The sequence below is a fragment of the Lissotriton vulgaris genome, chromosome 3_1 (assembly GCF_964263255.1).
Source record: "Lissotriton vulgaris chromosome 3_1, aLisVul1.2, whole genome shotgun sequence".
NCBI classification, from domain to species: domain Eukaryota; kingdom Metazoa; phylum Chordata; class Amphibia; order Caudata; family Salamandridae; genus Lissotriton; species Lissotriton vulgaris.
In genome coordinates this window covers 747,372,356-747,395,417 of record NC_141689.1, presented here as the reverse complement: position 1 = coordinate 747,395,417, position 23,062 = coordinate 747,372,356, and positions in this window count along the sequence as shown.

Below are 23,062 nucleotides of genomic sequence, written 5' to 3'. Positions count from 1 at the left end.
AAAGTAGATTTTAATGTATAAAAGAAGACTAAAACAACAAAAATCCAATCAGTAGATCTAGAAATATACAATTTTGAGAATGTAAGCGAAAATAGCAACAAAAGGCCCAAAGACACACTTTTTTCTATCTGGTCATGAGAGACCAGCAGAAAGTCCCAAGTTCAGGATGACGGCAATGGAGCATGGGTTGGATACAAGGACCAGGTTAGTTCCGCTGAAATGTTTGCTACTCAGTCCACCACAAAGAGTCCTGTCTGTGGTGGAGGGGGCCACAAAGAGAAAGGAAGCTTCGCAGATCGTCATTGATGTGGTGCGACGAGCAGGCCTGACAATCCGGACGGGTGTCATTGTAGCACAAAGATTCTGTTGTAACGAACGTCGGGCTGGTGCTTTGCAATGGGGCTCTCCATGAGCTGTCAATGTCGTAGCTCAAAGGATTGGGCTGACGGAACTTCACATTGGTGGGCTGTGCATGTGACAACATTTTGGCTTCAGTAAGTTCGTCTGTGGTCACGTAGAGCCCAAAAACTTCAATGCAGCCTCTCTGAGGCCACACCAAGGGTCCAGGACCTGAAGGGCACCATTTGGGGGTCAGGGATTGCTCCAGCTGGATCTGGGTGCTGGCTCAGGTGGTTGGGAGCCTGTTATGTTGCTGTGGCTCTGAACAGAAGGCCAGCAGACTTTTCTTTGGAGTCCCTCTGGGAGTCCTGGGTTCAAGTGCAGGTCCTAATCGCTCTGACCCAAGCTGGAGAGCAGAGAATAAGCAGTCCAGTAGTCCAGCAAGGCAATAGTTCAGCAGGGCAACAGCCCAGGAGAGTGGCAGTCCTTTCAACAGCACAGCAGCACAGCAGCACAGCAGCTCAGCAGCACAGCAGCTCTTCTTCCTAGCAGAGTCTCCATAGGTCCAGACATGTACTAAAGACTTGTTGTCTGAGGTCCAATATTTATACTTATTTTAACTTTTGAAGTGGGAGCAGCTTCTAGAGGTTTTTATTTGAAGTCTGCAGACTTGGGGTGTGGCCAGGCATCCAACCGCAATGGATGTGCTGTCCTGAAGGTCCGACAGTCGCAACCAGCAAAATGCTCTCTGTCGCATCCACAATGACTGCGGTTGTGTCCTGAACAAGATCCTGCGATCCCCAGATGGTGGAGAAGACTCATGGATGTCAATGCCTCCGAGAAATGCCAGAAATCATCCTTTTTTCGTGCCCTGTTCTAGCTTGGTGCATGGCCACACTTGATTGCCAGGCGCGGCCTCGTACATGGCCTTCATATCCCTGGCCTCACGTGAGATCCTGAGGCCGAGAAGACTGCAGCGGTGGGACTCTCACCAGTGAGCCTGGTGAGTGAGGCACTTGGCGGCCTTCCCCCGATCCCACCAGCTGATACAATGTCGGCGCGCCTCGGATCCCTGCTGGGTCCGTGCACGCATGCAAGGCCATCACTACTCCCAGAGGCCCCACCGTGACAGGGACTGTGGGAGAGCCAGTGAGGCAGCCACCTGGCTGCTTGCGCATCAGTACTAGAGGGGACGTGGCCCCCAGCAGCTTCTATGTTGCATTGTCGGAACCGGAGCACGGTGCCCAGCGGCTGCCATGGGATGTACTGGGCAGCGAACAGAGGACCCCTGGGTAGCCTGGAAAGAATGTACAACATGGCCGCCATTTTATGAGAGCCGAACAACACGAGAGAATCACTGACTTTACCTCCCCTTGATTTGCCCCTGAAATAAACACCTGCTGCCCAGTTTGGCATGATTACCCTGCACACAATACGATAGAGGCGCCCTGACACTACTGCTGCTTACTGCGGTTGCTCCTTCGCCTGCCGTGCACTACTATTATACCCAGAATTAGCTCATTGACAAATCAGCTTCCACTGAATTCACCACCTACTCAGTCTCACGTACCAGTCGCTGACAGAGCCCCTTCTGGCCCAGCTTCACCACTGACTTTTCTCTGCACACAGCACTGACTCCCCCTCAAACTCGAGTAGGGAGGAATGGGCCATAAGGACCCTAAGCAAAGACTGCTAACATTTGATAAGCCTGTGGAGAGAAAAAGGGAGCTCAACATCATTATGGCGGATGGGGCTCAAGACACAGTCGCTATAACCGATCCGAATGCCACTCAGTTTTCCCCTTTGACGGAACTAAGAGCTGGATTCCGAGCCTTGGACAGCAGGTTCAACACGCTTGAAAACTGACTAAATACCTTGGGGGCCAAAATTGACATCCATGACCGTCGACTGGACACAGTTGAGGGGAGGGTGTCCGATCCTGAAGATGGAGCTGCGCAATCCACTAAACGCTTGAAACACATGGAAAAAATCCTAAAGGACAGAGCTATCAAGAACGAGGATCTTGAATCGCGTAGTAGATGCAATAATCTACGCATTCTCGGGGTACCCAAATCCACAAACACTGGACGCATGGACCTTTTTGTGGAAACGCTACTCAACGACCTGTTTGGAAAAGATCCTTTCACACCTGGGTTTGTTGTAGAGCATGCGCACTGCTCCTTAGGCCCATTCGCCAACCCTGGCTGACCGCCGAGACCAATTATTGCTAGAATCGTGAACTTCAGAGACAGGGACACGGCTCTCCGTCTAGCACGGGAACAAGGTGAGACCATCTGGCAGGGCTCAACAGTTGCGCTGTACCCAAATTTCACTGCGATGGAGCAAAAAGCACAGTGAAAATACAATTTTGTAAAGGCTACCCTTCATTCCTGCATTTTTTAGTCCCCCGCCCCGGTGCAGGAATTCTGTAAAACATACAAGAACAGCACCAACCAGCAGAAAGGGTCGGCCTGGCTCTTCTCCCCCACATAGTGGCTCAATCGGCAGTGTCGATCTTTTCTCCGCTGTACAGTTTGTTCTACTTGTTCAGGACCGCAGTCTCTTCAGACTGGAACTTTTCATTGATGTTTGACAGATGACGTATCATTAATCATTACCTTACAATGCTGGGGGCTGTCAGGGAGTTGCCTCCTCTCTGAGTGTTTTTCATGTTGCTTTGTTTCCTTAAAGTAATGCATCGTACTGTACAATGTGATTTACAACTAGGATGTTTACTGGAGGCATTTGATTGTGGTTTGATGGGTTTGGTTCCTGGTGTCTAAGGATTTGAGGTTGGGTGAGGGAGGGGGAAGGGAAATATTCACAGATTTGTTTCTCCGGTTCTAAAAGCTTGTTGCTATATTGTGCTACACGTCTCCACTACTGTCATACTGCTCATTCGACTCAATCATGTTAATGACAACGTCACCTGACATTGCCGACCACACCTGCCTTTCCTTAACCACCTGGAATATTAGGGGGCTCCTTAACAACTAAAAAGAAAGCATGTTCTCCAATACCTGCAAAGGCATCACATAGACGTGGCGTTCTTGCAGGAAACCCACCTCCTGAAATCCACAGATATTCATTTTGCAGCTAGCTGAGGCCCACACCGCTATTTTTCCAATTATAGCTCATATGCTTGTGGTGTTATATTTCATATCGGTACCCTGATATAGTTCATGGGAACATCGTACACTTTCCCTACATCATCTCCCCTTCATTTCATATGAACGAGCCATATAAGGATATAACTAAAAATAAAGACAGACTGCCTTGTAGGGACATAACACATTATAAAGACTGTAGCTTTTTATGGACTAAACCTTTCACCTAGTTCCATGCCGAGGGTGGGTTTTTCCCAATCGATATTGCTAAGACTGTCGCAGGGTTTCCGTTCTCCCACAGAACTGTGCACAGAGATCTAGAACCTGGGTGAGTTAGGATGACCCAAAACTCACCTTTGTTTCAGAAATCCCCTTACCAAGCTAGCTACAGTGTCTCATCGGTAGTAATAACTTACCAATGACTTAGACAATCCAGAACATGAACTTAGGGTACCTCAGGTATTGTGGAACACATGAACACTCTTTCGTTATATAATCATTACAAACCGAAACTGGGAGGCAAAGAACACACGTGCAAGTTTGAAATGTTTATTTTTCAATGCAGTATTCTCAAATGCAGTATCTTGTATAATATCAACATACATATTATAAAAATCAGAGTCAGCAGCATAGTCACTAATCCATAGTAAGCAAAAGGTGATAGCATGTTATGATGCAAAAATCTATAGAATTCTGTATCACCTATATTTCGCGTACCCTATTCAGTATATTATATTATATCTAAGAAGGTCTCATCTGGGTTCTAGCGGGGCGGGCCCATACCTCTATTTCTCAGTAGGAGGAGATCACATCAACAGCTACCAGCTCTCTGCATGCGAAGCATCAAGTGTGTTTTTCCTTCTCTGTAACTCTATCTTAAACCCACGTAGAGCCCAATGTTGGCAGCAACATTATTTGTGTTATGTCTAACGTAGTGCGAGGATCAGGCCTTCAGCAACCTTGTGTTAGGTTATTCTTAGAGTGTGCAGTTCTCGGTGTGCAGACAGTTGTACCAAGTGTACCAAGCACGACTGATACCAGAGCAATAACATATTATTCTCAAATAAATCACATCTTTCGTCTAGGTTGAAAGCTATAATAACAATTAGGTGTTGTGTGCAAACTGAAGCAGAAAGAAAATATGGCGTTTAAACATTTAATAAGCTCATGCTAACTTAACACAATATATAGAAACGTAGTAACCATATGACACCCCCCCAATGATCCGAGGACGGTTAAAAAAGAAAAAATATAAACCAATACTCTATGAGAGGCAAAACATGAAAGCAGAGTTCAATGATATTGAGCCAAGCTAAATGTATGTAAATGTATATAAGATTTTAATAACAAAAATATGTATGAATGCCTATAGTGGCCACACAAAATATAAAAAGTCGAACTTAAGGCCTACTTCCAGTTCATAGGCCCAGAACATATGAAAGTCGAATGTTCGTGTTAAAAAAGGCACCATTCAGAATTACTAAAAAGTCACGTGCCATAATAATGAAAGTCTTCAAAGTCACTCATGGGTTGAACGAATATGCAAAATAGGTAGCTACAGCTTCCAACATGAAATCACTGTCATCATCCGAAAACAGCTCAGCCATCCAATTAAGCAATGGGAAAGAACATACGTGCTCCTCCAACACCGATTCCTCTAGCAACATCAGAGGACAACTCAGTGGGTTCTCGAGTACGCTATGTGCCAGAAAGTCATGCGCCGCTGCGAATATGTCCCACTGACCCATTAGTCCATGCATCGCTGCCACAGCCATAACCCTTTCGCCAGAACAAACCAACTCGTGAGCAACTACGGGGCTCATCAGCTGATCAAAATTGACGTCAGGAGAAGTCGGTAAGCAGAGACACAAATCAATGGCCCAGTCGAAATCACAGCTCAGGCAATGAAACACGGGCTGGACACATGTGAAATAGGAAAATCTGAACGATAATCCAAAAGCCGTGCTTAAAGTCGCAAGCGGCAAGGAGCCATAGTAATCAAGCATCCGGTTGCGAAACTGCATCAGTAGGGGCTGAGCGTTTCCTTGCGCAGGATGGGCATCCATGTTTTAGAAAGCAAAATATCACCAGAACGCCTGCAGCCAAAGCCAGCAAAACAGGAAATCCGCCAAACAGGCTAGCGAATATAGAATGAAAGAACGCAGGGATAATACCAAATACTTTTTCAAATGTAGTCACGAGACCACTGCTAACCAATGTAAAAAAATGAGCCAGGCCTGTTGTGGAGGAGGCATTGAAGATTTGATGAACCAGCTCGGAGAAATGAAATGGCAAATCAGTACTTAAAAGTGCCTGCACCTCTGTGCATGTGTTAGCTATGTGAAGGACATAAGTTTCGCGGGCAGAGCTCAGGGCCACTTGCTTCTGAGACAATAGGGCTCTTATACGGCTTAAACCATTGAACTCGGCTTTCAAGGTTGGTATTCGTGGCCAAATTGAAACATCTGAATTCCCATGCGTGGGTGGATATAACACATTCTTGCAACAAACCACCCTCTCTGAAATGGTTACCACATAAGCGATACCGACCTGTAACCCACAACACAGTTCGTTATTCAAAAGTAAATAACTACCGTTGGACAATAAAGTGAACGTGGGAACTATTGCAGGAACCGGTGTCCCTTTCAAAACGCAGGCCAAATTAGGCTTGTCCTGATTACAAGAACCATGCAACTGGATGTGTCTGCATATTAGTGAGCGGTCAGGCGACTGTGTACATTCTTCACCATTCAGATTCCCTTCATTCCCCTCTTTTAGGCATCTGTAAGTGTATGGTAAAGACCATGTCTCATGGAGGAAAGCACTGCCTAATGGTTCATATCGCCCTATAGCCATATATTTCATACAATTTGTAAATTTATACAGAGCAAAAGGTAAGGTAATAACACCATGGATAAGCCATGTAGCAGCAGTTACCTCAGCCACAGAAAAGGGCAAGGATTCCAATTTTTCAATGTGTAACATAGAAAATGATGCATCTCTCATTGAAAGCATGCGCTGTTTTTCAGTCAAATTAAATGGGGCAAATAGTGATGAGACGTTCATAAAATTCCAAGACACTCGACCAGACTTCAGAGTCTGTAGTGTCCAAGCAAACTGCATCACAGAACGCAATTGATTTTGACCATGATATAACACGGACACTTCATCATGTACAATGTCAACAACAGAAGACACAATATTGTTCAACGTGTAAATTCGGGAAGAAAGCGTGTTAATACTGTTATCGACAACTGCAAGCACCTTTTCTAAATTTGCTTGATCAATAGCTCTCAGGCGTTTAGCAGCCTCAATTTGGGAAACTTTCCAAATTTCATTGTAAATCGCATACAGCCAACGCTTAGATCTACCTTTAGCTGGGCCTTTTATGAAATCGTTCAAATCCACATTATCATTCAATTGAGACAGATGTAGCTTGACTGCAGCTAATGTGGAATGTTGCAACCAATTTTGACACAGCTTCCCCACAGAATAAGTTGTGACAGTATAATCTTCTTCAAAACGGGGATCAGGTCTGACTTCTGTGAACCCTTCAGCCAAACCCAGAAAACGACGTTGGCAAGAATCAGCACTCCTATGCCACATCAGCCATCCCTTGGAATCCAAACTGGAAACGTTAAAGGATGAATTGTGCACTAGAGCTTGCAACTCATGAATGGACAATTCAGTAAAATTACCCCAACCTGAATATTCATCTAAATCTGGGATGGTAGGTGTATTTAATTTTTTAGAAGTAGCCAATCCAAAGCATGTTGTTTGGAAAATGGATGAATTTAAAAACAACATGTGATTCGGGATGAGACATGCACGGTGCAAAGCCTCAGTGCCTTGTACCTGCCAATCCTTGGTACCCCAAACCGATTTAAGGTCAATTGTTCCTTTCCAAAACTCGTATCCATCTACAGCCAACCTGTCTAGAAAGGACTTCGAATACAGTAATTTTGTATCGGTAAGTCTAACTTTGGACATGGACTTTTGTGTCATTTTAAAATAAAATGGCTCGGGATTAGATTGATTAAAGTCTGTGAAATAAGTGTATTTTTTCAGAAACGTATTGGAGCTGCCACCTAAAGGAGCAGGGCAATGTTCCCACTGTGTATAATTTACAGCAACCCTCCTAGAATTTGTCTTATGTAAAAAATGATTACCATAGTGTTGAAAACAAAACAAATCACCATAATTAATAGAATCTAAATACAGATCCTCAGCATCGAAGGCAGCATAATATTTCAAATCAGAGAATAATGCTTCTACGGCCTGAATATCCCAATCATCAGAACGTATATTTTGTTTAATCACATCTCCCATGTTTACTCTAAGCACATTTGGAACATTAATCACTTCAGTGGGCCCATGTATCTGAAACCTAACCGCATCCCACACAATCCCATCAAGGACAGGCCAAGCAGTAATGTTAACTGTATTCAAGTTTCGTTTCAGTCTGTGTGCTGAATGTGAAGAGGAAAGGGGGGCCAATGTTCCATTAAGGTACCGAATTCCTGTTCTTTCTTTAACGTAGTGACCATCGATCAGGCGGAAAAAATAAAACACAAAACCAATAGACATAAAAAGGTAAAATGAAAATAACATTAACCAAATGTATGTCCAAGGGGGAATTAAAAAATGTTTTTTAAACAACCTGGCATATTTTGCAATAGTTGAGGGTTTCTTTGAAAGTTCCGAAACAGAGTCAAAAGAGAATCTGGACTGGTCAGCCAAACGAGTTTGTAAATCGGGCATCGATAAATCAGCAGGATAGGTGTAGTTCAGCTCCTCAATGTTAGTAACAGGAATAGTATTTAATAAAGGACTGGATATGGCAGGCATCTCGAGGGACACCTTCTGTTCTGCACCAGATGTAATAGCCAGCACAGAGTGCCTCACCATGGAAGGACAGGATACAGCCGGTGTCATGCTATGAAGAATCGGCCACCCTGTGTGTCTTGACATTGTCAATAGAAATAAATCTGTTTTCTTTACGACCTGGAAGTGGTGGTAAAATTACTGTTCTTGTGCCCTTCACTCCAAGAACTCGAACCGGTGCACGATATGAGGGACCAAACTCTTTCTTGTTATCGATCTTCTCTCGAACCAGTTCTCCAACTTGGGGTAGCCAGCCAACTACCGGGATCTGCAGCGCATCATCCGATGTGGAGGGCAAATGTTCCTTTGCAAGACTGTCTCTGGTCTTTTGTAGATTCTGTAAAACATTGCAATGTTCATCTACGTCAAAGGCCGTGGCCTGGGCCTTGCAGTCTAGCCCATCGAGGTCAGGGACATACATCTTGATACCAAAGAGCATTTCGTACGGGGTCCGCCCACCCAGAGACCTTCTAGGGAGATTATTAAGCGCACGCTGCACGCCCATGAGGTGGGCTAACCAGTTTCTGCCAGTGCCTATAACTCGAGATGTCAAAGATTGCTTTAAGTCGCGGTTCATTCGTTCAACTACACTATTGCCCTCGGGCCTGTAGGGACTCGAAAACTTGACTTGGACCCCCATCGAAACCATAGCATCCTTATACGCCTTAGAGGCGAAAGCCGGACCCTGATCCGAATGGAAGGTACCACAGGCAAAAATTCCCACAAAGACTCGCAAATCCTTAATGACAGTACGTGAATCAGCGCTCCGATGTGGCCATACCCACACAAAGCGTGTGCATGAGTCAACTGCTACTAAGATGTACTTGTATGCAGTATCAGAAGAAAATGGACCGCAGTGATCCAAATAAACGCATCCAAGCGGTTTATTCAAGATGTACAACTGTGTCTGAGGCGGACGCGCAGCAGTTGAAGGCTTAATCTGCTGGCAAATGTCACATTGAAGAACATAATCGCGCGTCTGTTTGTACAGTCCCCGCCACCAGAACCTTTGTTGTAGCTGAGTTACAGTGGCTTAGACGCCCGCATGCGCAGACGCCACACCTTCATGAGCCGCTGTAATCAAAGTAGCCCTGCGATCCGAGTTGGGAACTAGACGTTCGCCAACATCAGGGATTTTCACATAAGGAACCTTATCGGGACTTAAGTGGTATGTGTATTTAGAAGGGAACCCCGCAGGATATTTACTTCCCTTCTCTGTTGCAGCAACAGCTGCCAAGATGTCATCATCTATTTTGCTTTTGGACCTCGTGACTGCTGCAACTAAGTATTTTGATACCGCTGACTTCGCTGCTTCATCAGCAAGCGAATTGCCAACAGCGTGAACCCCCACGCGCTGATGACCGAGAGTATGAATCACAAACACGAGTGGCAGCTTCTCTTTAAGTTCCGCCACTCGGAACCAGATCATTTTATGTTTTATTGTGCTACCTTTGGAGTCACGAAATTCATTCTGAATCCAAAAGAACAAGTTCTCATTGTAAGACTGGACACAGTAAGAATCACTTACGATTAAAGTCGTCACACCAGGATCTGCGTACTCCAATGCAAGCATCAGAGCACGAAGCTCTGCTAATTGTGCGGTGCAGTCCCCAAGCGTCTGCGTGTGCACGACACTGGACTTGAACTCATCGTTCACCATGGCACCGACCACAATGGCGCAAGCAGAAACGTAGCCATGTTTAGAGCCATGCGCAACCTGCGCCGAACCATCAGTGTAAATGATGCAATGGAAATCCTCCAACGGCCGCATTGCTAATGGAGCAGGATGAACAAATTCATACTGTAAATACTCCTGCGACCGTAAAGTGGCGTCAAAAATAAACGTGACATCCTGGGACGTCAAGGACGCAGCCCATTGAATCCACCAAGGGTGCAAAGCTTTGGAATTAGGTACACTGGCTTTCGTAACCGCCTCTAAGGCAGGACACGGGGTAACAACCAACATGCGTTTTCCTTGTGACAGGGCACGTTCTTTAAGAATCGCCATCTGCACAGCCGTTAAAACTTTTTCCACAGTGGAAAAGCGCAGTTCAGCCGAAGTGTACAAGTGTGACTTGTAAGCAGTAGGTACTGTATCTCCTTCATTAAAAGTCAGGTACGTGAAACCCACCGCCCCAGGGATAATTCTTATCACCAGGTTGGTCTGATTATCACAAGTCTGTAAGTATTCAGAAGCGAGCAAATCAGCCTGCAAAGACTGCAGAATGGCCGAATGCTCAGGCACTCAGCATGATTTGGAAAAAGATGGTTGTATCAAAGCATACAAAGGCTTGATACGCTGGGCATTTTTCGGAATGTAAGTCCTCCCGAAATTCAAAAAGCCCAGTAGAGATTGTAATTTTTCAGTGTTGTTGGAGAGCGCAATTGTGCGCACTTCTCCAGGAAGTGGGGTGCTAAACCCTTCCCTTCGTTGTTAAGCTCGTAACCTAGAAACAACACTGTGTACTCTGCAATGTGCAACTTTGCAAAGTTAAACTAGTAACCTATGTCTGCAAAGTTACAAATTATGCTATTTACTCGACACAGATGCTCCCAAAGATCGTCGTCTGTGAGATAAATGTCATCCACATACGAACAAGCAACTGGGTCGATGCCCTCCAGAAGAGAGACAATGCGGGCGGAGAATACTCCAGGACTATTCTTATAGCCCATTGGGAGACGGCGAAACATTTTTTGCACACCGCCGCATGTAAAACTGGTCCATTGGGAACTTAGAGCGTCTAATCTATGGGCATAAAAACCATTGGAAATGTCAAGCGTGGTTTTGAACCGTTTAAGCTCAAGACTATTCACTAACGCAGAGCCATGAGTATTCTGTACTGCGCAGTTACGGCAATGCGAGTTCAAATGCCTATATTCGCTATTGCTGCTAATCCCTCTGAGGCGGAAGCCGGAGGATATTTAGAACTATTAAGTGTTATGCAAATGTGAGATTTATCGTTTTTAAAAAATTGTATATATTTTAAAACGTGATTTTTAGAATACTTGCCCCCACCTCTAGGCGAGATTAATTCGCTGAGGACCTTGTATTGTGCCTCCCATAGCGCCGCTGTTACCAGCGCTGGGAAGGCTTGAGCACCACTTTGGGTGCCATCTTGGAGAGGGAAGGCTGGCCGGCGAGCTCGGCGCCCCTCCCGCCCTCCCATGATATTTAAGGGCGGCACCCTGACTCCCTCGAGGTTCTGCTGTTGTTTCCTCTGAGGCGGAAGCCAGAGGTTTGCCATATGATTGCTTTGCACACTTAGACTATTAATAAGTGATTGATTTCCGAATCGCTATTGCTGCTAATCCCTCTGAGGCGGAAGCCGGAGGATATTTAGAACTATTAAGTGTTATGCAAATGTGAGATTTATCGTTTTTAAAAAACTGTATATATTTTAAAACGTGATTTTTAGAATACTTGCCCCCACCTCTAGGCGAGATTAATTTGCAGAGGACCTTGTATTGTGCCTCCCATAGCGCCGCTGTTACCAGCGCTGGGAAGGCTTGAGCACCACTTTGGGCGCCATCTTGGAGAGGGAAGGCTGGCCGGCGAGCTCGGCGCCCCTCCCGCCCTCCCATGATATTTAAGGGTGGCACCCTGACTCCCTCGAGGTTCTGCTGTTGTTTCCTCTGAGGCGGAAGCCGGAGGTTTGCCATATGATTGCTTTGCACACTTAGACTATTAATAAGTGATTGATTTCCGAATCGCTATTGCTGCTAATCCCTCTGAGGCGGAAGCCGGAGGATATTTAGAACTATTAAGTGTTATGCAAATGTGAGATTTATCGTTTTTTAAAAACTGTATATATTTTAAAACGTGATTTTTAGAATACTTGCCCCCACCTCTAGGCGAGATTAATTCGCCGAGGACCTTGTATTGTGCCTCCCATAGCGCCGCTGTTACCAGCGCTGGGAAGGCTTGAGCACCACTTTGGGTGCCATCTTGGAGAGGGAAGGCTGGCCGGCGAGCTCGGCGCCCCTCCCACCCTCCTCCCGCCCCCGCCATGATGCATATAAACAATGGATCCGCCCGACCGCGCAGTAGGCGGGCGCAGCGGGCGCACCGCGGCGCGCCAAAGGCGCGCCAAAGGCGGGCCCGTCTGCGCCCGTCCGCGCCTGGCCCGGGCCCAGGACCACCCCCCCTGGTGCACCACCGCTAGCTCAACGCCTTTGTTATTCCTCCACCCAACTCCAGCACTTACGTCCCCCAACTCAACAGGCCTGCCTTATATGCAACCCCCACTCTCTGCTCATAAACCCTATCACGAACTGCCCAGAGTGCAATGCCTCGATACCCCTTATCCATCAACCGCGGACTGGTAAGAAACACCCTAATAACAAAACCTACTCCATCGGACTCACGAATGTCCGCTCACTGGGCAAGCACAACCAAGATATTCACGAGTTGATTCAGGACCACAAAATAGATCTCCTATTCATGACCGAAACATGGTTGGATCAGGCATCTGATCCAGACCTAGCTATCGCCGTTTCCACTGGGTTCACTATACATAGACTTGACAGGCAATTAAAGAAAAAAGGCGGCGGTATTGGCATCATTGCGGTAAGAACAAAAATCATCTCTCTAACTTCTTGTGAAGCTCTTGAATTCGCTATTACATTATCCCCATCCTACACCTTTAAAGGAATTCTTCTCTACCGACCTCCTGGCTCCAGGAACGAATTTATTGTGGATCTTAGGTCCACGCTGGAAGTATCTGCCCTTGACAACTCCCTCACCATCTTGGGTGATTTTAATTTCCACTTTGACATCCCAGACAACCCTGATTCCGTCACTCTCCTAGCTGATATGTCCACATTTGGCCTCATCCCCCTGGTGCATGCTCCTACGCACGACGGGGGCCACACACTAGATGGCATCTTCACTAATGCCCCGGGTCTCCAAGTCACCCAAATCCTCACTCTTACCTGGTCCGATCACCACCTTATTCTAGCTACCCTGTCAGCACAGGACTCACTGCTCAATAAAACCAGCACCACATCTCCTCAACCCTATCTGGCTTGGGACGATATAGATGCAACAAGGTTACAAACCCTGCTGGACGATACTTCTCCCACTCTGTCTGCCGACCCAAACACTGCCACCCTCCAATTCCACAAATGGGTTAGCTCGGCAGCTACAGCTCTGGTTCAAACTAAACAACGCTCCCGTAACCGGCAAACCCCGTCGGCCCCATGGTACTCGGAGGCACTACGCACCCAAAAGCAACTATGTAGGCATAAAGAGAGACTATGGCGGAAAAACTATATTGATGAAGCCAAACTTAGCTACAAGGAATCAGTCGCCACATATAAAACCATGATCTCCGAAGCAAAGAAAAAATACTACTGTGACAGGATAGAAACAGCTAAAAACTCTAACAAAACCCTCTATGAGACCACTAAACAATTAGCTGGTCTGTCCGTCGATCTCACCCCTCCTCCCTCCCAGACTCTTTGCGACGCATTGTCCAACTTTTTTTAGCAAAGTTGACGACATTTATAGGGCCTTCACCAATATTTCCACTACCCCCCCGGCACCTTCAACCCACCACCAACTTTTTTTAGCAAAGTTGACGACATTTATAGGGCCTTCACCAATATTTCCACTACCCCCCCGGCACCTTCAACCCACCACCAGGGTCACACTTTTCCCCAGTTCAACGAGGTCACCTGTTTACAGGTACAGAACACAGTGTCATCTATTAAATCTGGATCAGCTCTAGATCCTTGTCCCCTGAAGGTGCTACGACCAATTATGGAAACAGTCATCCCTGCCATAACCGAAATCTGCAACTCTATGTTCAGCACAGGCATCTTCCCAGAGACACTGAAAAAGACCTTAAAAAAACCTCTCCTTAAGAAGCCCACCCTTGATAAGGAAGAACTGAAAAATTATCGTCCTATCGCTAGTCTCCCATTGATGGCTAAAATAGTGGAGAAAATAATGAACCTCCAACTTTCGTCCTTTATTGAGGAACATAAACTCTTGGACGAATCACAGTTTGGGTTCCGTCAATTTCACGGCACTGAGACTGCTCTGATCAAGGCGGTGGACGATATAAGATCCATCCGGGACGCCGGAGGTACAGCTGTTCTCATCTTACTGGACCTATCGGCCGCCTTCGACACGGTCGACCATACCACCCTGGTCGACCGTGTCGAGAGCATAGGAATCCAAGACAAGGCTAGGAGTCTCCTTGCCTCCTTCCTGGCAAATAGATCCCAGGTCGTCACTGTCGGACCTTTTGAATCCTCCCCTCTGTCACTGCCATGTGGAGTTCCTCAAGGCTCATCCCTAAGTCTGACACTATTTAACATTTATGTGTCGGACCTTGCCAAAGTCATCAGGGCACACGGGATGAGCCTTACGTCCTATGCAGATGACACTCAATTGGTCCTCGCAGTCAAGAATGACGGTCCCAAAATAGCTAACACCTTCAACCAAGGCATGCTGGATATTGGTAGTTGGATGGCTCAAAATTGCCTGAAACTAAACTCTGATAAGTCGGAGGTGGTAATTTTTGGCAACCTATCCCCGCAATGGTCCCCCCTCTGGTGGCCATCATCTATGGGCCAACCTCCGGACCCGACAAACAAAGTGAGGAATCTGGGAGTCATTTTCGACGACCACCTAAACTTTCTGCCAGATGCTAACCAAATCTCTTCCTCAGCCTTCCATAAACTGCGGCTTATTAAGAAAATCCTGCCTTTCCTGCCAGAAAGTGCCGGAAAAACGCTGGTGAGCTCCCTCGTTTTGTCGACCCTAGATTACTGCAACCCTTTGTTTCTAGGTGCCCAGGAGAGAGTGCTTTGGAAAATGCAGGCCATTCAGAATGCTGCCGCCAGGCTCTTAGGGCGCATTCCCAAACATCATTCGGCCGCACTCACCATAAGACAGCTGCACTGGCTACAAGTGAGAAAGAGAATTATGTTTAAGTCCCTTTGCCTGGTCTACAAGGCTCTGAAAAATGTTGGACCCGCTTTCTTTGTCCAAAACCTTATCCCTTACTGTCCTCCAAGAACTCTACGCTCATCCTATCAGCATGAGTTAGTGGTACCTCGAACCAAATCTGTTTCATGGGGGGACAGAAGATTCATGGTAGCCGCACCTAAACTGTGGAACACACTACCACAATCGATCAGAACCAGTTCCTCCCTCTGGATGTTTCGCAAGCAATTAAAAACCTGGCTCTTCAACCAATGAACTTCTGCCCTATGAGGCTTAAAACACTGCAGCAACTCTAGCGCCGAGATGCCCTAGGGCCGTCGTTCGCGCTTTATAAATGCTTTTATAAATAAATAAATAAATAAATAAAATTGTTCAAGGATAGCCGCGACTGAAGCTTTGGCTTCACGCCGTATGGGATATTGAGGTTGAGGCTGCGGCTGAGACCGTAAAGGAATCTCGTGGCTTGGTGACAATTTATCCCAGCCACACTGATTGCGGTACACAGCCGGCGCAAGCGCCAGAGCCCACTCTTCTGCAAAATGCAGCGCTTCCACTCTCGGTACAGTGTGCGCGAAACTGGGTAGGATTACCTCCTCCCCTCGCGGAGCTGCGAGAACAAAAGGTGGGGGCCAGTCAGCCTCCGAAAGCAAAATGTCATACGTAGACGAGAGATTTTCCCAAAATACCCCTTTTACAGTTCGCTGCATGTCACCTTCAATTAACAGGACAATTTCAAAAAGACGTTCAGGGGGAGCAACATGCGTATCAGCAGTTTCAATCACAACATAAGTATCAGTCGCTGTCACCTTCAACAGTGGACGGAGGGCCTCTCTCACTATGGTAATCTCTGCTGCGCTGTCCAGCAAGGTCGGAGCCCACGTCAGATTCCGAAGCCGCGTTCTCACTATCTGGGGCATAACGATGCGCTGTCAGGGCGGCGACTTTCTTCGTGGCAAACTGTGGTCTCTTGGGCGTAGAGCCTTCCTGCTGCTCTCCACTGTTACGCGGGCGGGGCTGACCACGTCCTTGCTGGCCACCCCGGCCCCTGCCGCTCCCTCCACCACCGGTTGACGGAGCCGATGAGTCCTGAAAGGAACGAGGAGAGCGTTGGTCAGAAGCCTGAAACCTCTCAGGCGATTTAATCATCACGCGGTCGCGCAAATCATAAACTCGATCCGACTGCGCAGGCAACGGAGACGCAGGAGCAGAAACCTGTGTTTGTTGTTGTTGTTGCTTACCCTGATTCTGCTTTTTAGGCCAATTTTGTTTCTTGGACTTTTGTTGACCACTAGTTTCCGATGTCTGACTCTGGGGCTGCTTTTTCTCTTTATCAGGAAAAGCTTTAAGCCCCTTTGCATTGCGGCCAACCGTTTTATAAGCAGCCACAATTATCCTTGCCAACCGTCGGGGTCTCTCGGCCTCGGGAACCAACGCTAATGCGTTAGCAACCTGAAAGTCCACTGCATCCCCCTTGACATTCGCAAGGATCAGATCGCAAACTACATCAAAGGTGCCACACAGGCGCATACCCAATTCAACCGCCGACTCCGGTCCATGTTCGTCTTGAACACGTTTAAGGACCGCACCCAGATTGGTCACAGACGGGGTGCCATAGCACCTCGAATAGACCGCTGCAAAAGTCTTACCCCAGGTCTCACAGTCAACAAGTTCAGGTGCCAAATCTTTCGGTAAACTTAGTGTAAGAATCCGGTGTTTATCACCCGGACTCGTGTTGGGAAACACAGCTTCCAGCTGGCCGAATTTCTCAGCAAGCCAGAACGGAAAATCATCCTTGTCCTGGGGCTTTTTACCCATCACGGAATTCACCATGACCGGATTGATTTTCAGACCAGCATGTTCTGCACGAAGCTGTGCACCCCTAGGGGCTACGTCGTGAACATTACGGCTAGTGTAATGAACAAGCGCTCTAATCACTTCCACCGCGACTTCATGAAGCCGCCGCAGATCTGCCACATTACAAGTGGCGCGATGAGGGTGAGGAGTGAATCCAGCCAAAGCGGGCCAAGGTGTGCCCGGAATGGACAAAGGACCTAACCTCGGAGCGGTTAAAGCGTGTGGTAGGGCGCCACCAAACCAAACTCCATGCTGCCAAGCATCAATAGGAACCTCCAGTGCTCTATACGGAGCATACGCAGCTGGTACAGCTGAAGCAGTGTATGAATGGAACACTCCAGAATTAGCGTCCACTGGCGGAAATGTCACCCACAAATAAAACAGTTCGTACGGGTAAGCATGTTCCGCACTCACTACCAAAACGACAGCCAAGCCTTCCACAGGAACATCATAAGCCCGCAAATGGTCACGCACCGCAATGCGACTATGCTGCGGGATGTCCACGGCTTGTGCCATGTCAGCACAGGAAAGTGAAAAAACAAAGATTACTTTGTAGCAAAACTGGGTAGTAATTCAAAGAAACCGTTTACAGATAGATTCAAGCTTGAAAAAGACCTATTTCAAAAATAGGTAGGTTTTTCCGACACTGCCGTTTTCCGGAAACGGGAATGAAGGCGTTAAGGTTTGAATGATATACTACTCGAGTGTCATGATATAAGGCCAACAACGTATGGGTGCCATGTCGCAGGGTTTCCGTTCTCCCACAGAACTGTGCACAGAGATCTAGAACCTGGGTGAGTTAGGATGACCCAAAACTCACCTTTGTTTCAGAAATCCCCTTACCAAGCTAGCTACAGTGTCTCATCGGTAGTAATAACTTACCATTGACTTAGACAATCCAGAACATGAACTTAGGGTACCTCAGGTATCGTGGAACACATGAACACTCTTTCGTTATATAATCATTACAAACCGAAACTGGGAGGCAAAGAACACACGTGCAAGTTTGAAATGTTTATTTTTCAATGCAGTATTCTCAAACGCAGTATCTTGTATAATATCAACATACATATTATAAAAATCAGAGTCAGCAGCATAGTCACTAATCCATAGTAAGCAAAAGGTGATAGCATGTTATGATGCAAAAATCTATAGAATTCTGTATCACCTATATTTTGCGTACCCTATTCAGTATATTATATTATATCTAAGAAGGTCTCATCTGGGTTCTAGCAGGGCGGGCCCATACCTCTATTTCTCAGTAGGAGGAGATCACATCAACAGCTACCAGCTCTCTGCATGCGAAGCATCAAGTGTGTTTTTCCTTCTCTGTTACTCTATCTTAAACCCACGTAGAGCCCAATGTTGGCAGCAACATTATTTGTGTTATGTCTAACGTGGTGCGAGGATCAGGCCTTCAGCAACCTTGTGTTAGGTTATTCTTAGAGTGTGCAGTTCTCGGTGTGCAGACAGTTGTACCAAGTGTACCAAGCACGACTGATACCAGAGCAATAACATATTATTCTCAAATAAATCACATCTTTCGTCTAGGTTGAAAGCTATAATAACAATTAGGTGTCGTGTGCAAACTGAAGCAGAAAGAAAATATGGCGTTTAAACATTTAATAAGCTCATGCTAACTTAACACAATATATAGAAACGTAGTAACCATATGACAAGACGTCATCCTTAGCACATATGAAAAATTAATGATTACACTCCACAGGAGGTCCACTTCACCTCTTCCATCAATGCACAAGGTTTAATCCCCAACATCATCATCATACTGAACAATGGGAAACATACGCACACAGACTGTATAAAGAGAGCACCTCTTGCTATCAGTAAGCAGGAGGGAACCGAGACTTCAAGGACGACACACTGACCAGAGGCGCTGCGGCCCTGCATGCCATCGCTCCAGCAGAATGTGTCCAGCTCAAGTCCTGGACGAAGCCCCATACTCTCAGTATTTAGGTATGGGGGTTCGACTAAAGCGTAGTGGGATTCTTAGACTTAGGCTCTTGGCTCTTTCGCACCTACTCACATGCTAGGTACTCTTAAGTATAACTAGACAGGCATCTTAGGAGTACACACTTTATTTTATAAATGCATTTCATATTCATGTATGTGTTCATGACTATTGCAAAATGGTAGAACAATACTGTTTCTTTTTATTCACTGTACTGCTGGTTATATATCTCTGCTACTGTATTACAGTTATAGCAGCACACCTTTTTTACATGAGAACAACGGTACAATAAATTCTTATTGTAAACACGCTCAACTGTTTCTTCTGTGTATCTCTCTGAGAGCAAAACAAGCAAGCACGAGTGACTGGGTGAAAAGTAGTATATTGTCCCCACACGTCTGAGGTTCTTATGTTCTGAAGTTGCAAAACGAATCCCTCTGATAACAGGGGATTCTAGTAGCACTGCTAGCTAGATAATGCGAAAACATAGGCTGACATATTCGGTGGGGATGTACCAACTCAGTTTGCCACCAGGCCCACAGCATATGTTATCCGTAAACAGTGTAGGTCCTGCATGAAAGGCTACTATCGGAACTACACTACAGTGGCCCACCAATATTGATACACTAGCAACTCCCCTTCCACTTACACAACACCCACTGCAATGCAGACGGTAGTCACACCATAGTGACAGGAAAACTGATGGGCCACGCCGTCACGTTGGGGTACTTATATGCCCCAACACTGACAGTCCTGAATATTTTAATTAACTCCATTCTCTAGTACTCCGCACAGGCTCTGATCTCAAATTGATGAGTGAAGATTATAATTTACTATTACATCCTACATTAGACAGCTCTTCTGCTGCCCCAGACACCAAGCCTCGAGCATGACGCACCCTCATAGAATTGTGCAATTCATTGAACTTGTTTAACATTTGCAAACACCATAATCCCACAGTTAGCTCTTACATGCATAACTCGCCACAACATAATACATGGACCAGGTTGGTTAATCTCCCCCAGCATAGCCACATGGTACACTTCCATCACGACTCTCCCCATAACATATTCTGATCATTCCCCTGTGACGCTACAGGCTTGAGTCCCCAGGCCCGAAGGACACAAGAGACAGTGGTGGTTCCCAGGTAGGACCTTGAATGATGACCTGTTTTTTATCGAGATTAGAGAGCCAATAATTTAATATTTCAAATTAAACACACGCTCAGTAGACACCTGGGCAGTATTTTGGGCCTTTAAGGCTTTCATCAGGGGAGTTCGCATTACCAAACATGTAGGAGTATTAAAAGACCTTAGAGGGACTCTAGCCCGACTTGAGCAGCAATTGGATGCCATTGACATAGCACAACTTCACTCCCCTCAGCCGGACTGTACCAAGCGGCGCCTGGCACTACTCACAGAATTTCATGAGGCTGCTGATATGGAAATTCACTTCCTGAGCAAATACGGTACTGCCCGCAGTTATGGCAAGGGGGAGAGGCCAGGATGCACCCTGGCATGTCTGTTGAGACCCCCTTATGGAAAATCCTATATCACAGAACTCAACTCCCTGTAGGTACAACTCCTTACTGATACTGCTGATATCAGGGATGAATTCCTGACATATTACAGCACACTGTATACTTCCAAAACCACTCACATTCCGGCCGAGCAGGAAGAATATTTCAAAGAGAGAGCTCTGGCGTACCTAGAAAAATACATGCATGACTTTTTGGCTGAGCCCTTGTCCTCTGATGAGATTATAAGCATGATCAAAGCACCGCATTTGGACAATAGAACAGTGTTGCTTAACTTGTGCTTTAATTTTAGACTGTTTGGGCTTACACAACTGGTCAAACATTCCGTGGCTGTCTTTTGTACATGATACCTTCAGGGATTTGAATCTTTCTATATATTTTAATGAACCGTTACTTTTATCTGAAATCACAAGAAAGACCCTGAAAATAACATGTCTGTCACATTTAAGAGAGCTACGTATAGCCCAAGAATCTAATAAAGCTTCAAATCGACACTTGTTAAGCATTCAATGTAACCAGGGTATTCAACCGTATCTAACGAATAGTTTGACCAATTATGAAAAATATATGTTGACACGGTTTAGATGTACAACTGTTTTTCGCCTGCTTACATTTCCGAGGAGACAAGATTGGTCTTCCTCAATTACTAGGTGTCCATGCAATGGTATCTCGGAACAATCTACCATCCATGTAGTACTGTTTTGTAAGTTCTATGATTTACCACGCAAACGCTGGTTACTGCCAATATTGCTGACTCAAGGTCTAAGGAGATGCCGACCCGCGTTTCTGGTTTTACAACATCTAGAAACTGCATCAAATGCCAAAAGTATTGCTATGGGTTTTTTTTAAATTTTAAATTACGTTGTACTTATGACCAACCATAGTCTCAATGTTGTATTATAATATTTTTCCCTGGAGTCTTGAACTGTCTAATTGCTTCTGGTGTTGAAAATATACCATTAACCGGCGGTACCGAAACTTTTTATTTTTATTTCTTTATCTGCAGTTATAATAGACTCTATTCGGTAATCGTAACTCAACTGTTTAATATCAATTTTAGCTTGTTTTTATGTTAAGTATGATGAAATTGTATAACATGTTGATTGCTTTTATGATTTTATCCAGTTCTAAAATCGAATAAAGCTTTTTTTTACTACTACTACACTAAATGGATCCACTGCACTAGGCCTTGAAGGTTTCACTGGTGACTTTTACAAATCCAACAAAGATCTACTGGCTCCCAGACTATTAGAAGTTTACAATGAGGCACTGGAGAGGAATGAACTACCACCCATTCTTCAAGAGGCTGTGATAGTTTTACTCCCTAAACCATGGAAGGATCCTCAGCTCTGTGGGTCCTACAGGCTGCTATTGTTATTGAACTTAGATTACAAAATCCTTTGCTGCTGGACAAAATCATCTCCCCAGCTCAGTCGCGGTTTGTGCCTCATTGGCCCACCTCCCTAAATTTAAGGACACTAGTTGCGGTATTGCACAGAATTAATACTGAGATCCCAGCCGCGAGAAGGCTTTTGATTCCTCGGAATGGCAGTTTTTTTTATTTCTATAATGCGCAGGATGGGTATGCCCAAGGGATTCATCAATCTAACTGCTCTCTTGTATCGGGCCCGACAGCAAGTATCTGTCTCAATAGCACTGTGTCTCGCTCCTTCGCCCTCTTGAGAGCTGCCAGGCAAGGCTGTCCGTTATTACCGCTTTTGTTCATTTTGGCAATTGACCCCCTGGTCTTACGTTTTCAGGCGTGACACCTCAGAGAGGACTCCAATTTTATACGGGTCCTCTGCTGGTCTCCCTATATGCGGACAATGCCATTTTGTACATTTGAGACCCACAGGAGAACCTCAAACCTTTGATTAGGGAAATCATTAGGTTTGGGCACTTCTCAGATGTAAATATTACTGCCATAAGCATGGAGCTGCTTTTTAAGGAGGCAGGGCGCTGTCTGGGACTGCAGACCCTTGAGGCTCACCCTGCTGTCCCATTTCCTACTGGGAGCCCGAAGGCACCCAGCAGACATGGCCTGGCCCAGGGGATAGGGTTCCTAGGGCTGAAATAGTGCCTGGTGAGGCTTGCGGATCCTGTCTAGCACCTTGGGAGTATTCTGAGATAAGGAATCTGCAGCTAGGTGTCTCTTTTTGATTCAATTATTAATACATTTGGACCTGGGCACTACAGCACCCTCATGACATACAATGAAGAATGAATGAATGACATTTAATCCTAAAAGTCCTAAAATATGTCTTATGAGATAACCTCTTTAGTGCTGAGGATGACCCATTGACGTAGTGTGGAGGATGTCAACAGGTCATACCCAGCATTAAAAATAAAAATGTATTGTTTTTAAAAGAAGCATTTTATATTTTGGAATCAAAGTCAGGACATGAGGGAAGAGCTTC